Source organism: Propithecus coquereli, unplaced genomic scaffold, assembly GCF_000956105.1.
Source record: "Propithecus coquereli isolate 6110/MARCELLA unplaced genomic scaffold, Pcoq_1.0 Scaffold247, whole genome shotgun sequence".
Taxonomy (NCBI): domain Eukaryota; kingdom Metazoa; phylum Chordata; class Mammalia; order Primates; family Indriidae; genus Propithecus; species Propithecus coquereli.
Genome location: NW_012148030.1, coordinates 2,387,548 through 2,388,367, shown reverse-complemented (window position 1 = coordinate 2,388,367; position 820 = coordinate 2,387,548).

Below are 820 nucleotides of genomic sequence, written 5' to 3'. Positions count from 1 at the left end.
GATAATCCAATGCAGTAAATGAAAAAAAGGCCAATATTAAGGCCATATTACTGAAATTTCAGATCATGTGGCATGAAGAGAAACTCCTAAAAGCTTCCAGAGAGAGGACAAATATATTCTATATAAAGTCTAGAAAATTTCAATGACATCGAAATTCTCAAAAGCAACACTGGAAGATAAAAGAAAATAAAACAACATCTTTTACACCCCAGTGTGAAAATTACTTTCATCCTGGGATTTTATACCCAGCCAAAATGGCACATAATTTGAAGGTAGAATTGCTATATTTTCAGGCATGCAATGTCTCAAAAATTTATCTGCATTTCACTCTCTTTCAGAAAACTGCTAGAAGACATATTACACCAAAATGAAGGATGAAACCTTCAAGAAAAAAAAAGATGTAGATATCACAAAAGCAGTAGTAATACAGATTTCTAGGCAATGGTAAAGAGAAATCTCAGGATAACAGCTTGACAACAAGCCTACCAGTCTAAATTGGGGCAATGAGCTTGAGGGTTCCAGAAGAGATATTTCTAAAAAAAGCAATGGAATCTAATTGAACATATTACATTTCCACAGAACTGACAAATCTCAAAGAATTGATACTTATTATTGTATTGATACATAGAAAGTTATGCGAAAGAAAGCAACACAATTATTAAGCCTAGGGATAGCACAATTAGTACAAGAAACAAAATGTATTTACAATGCATCATGTGACTCTGCTGTGACTTATTGTTATAGATTCATTGTAATATAATCATTGACTATTGTATTAAAATTATAATATTATTAAGTTACTAGAATAGAAAGAAGAGAA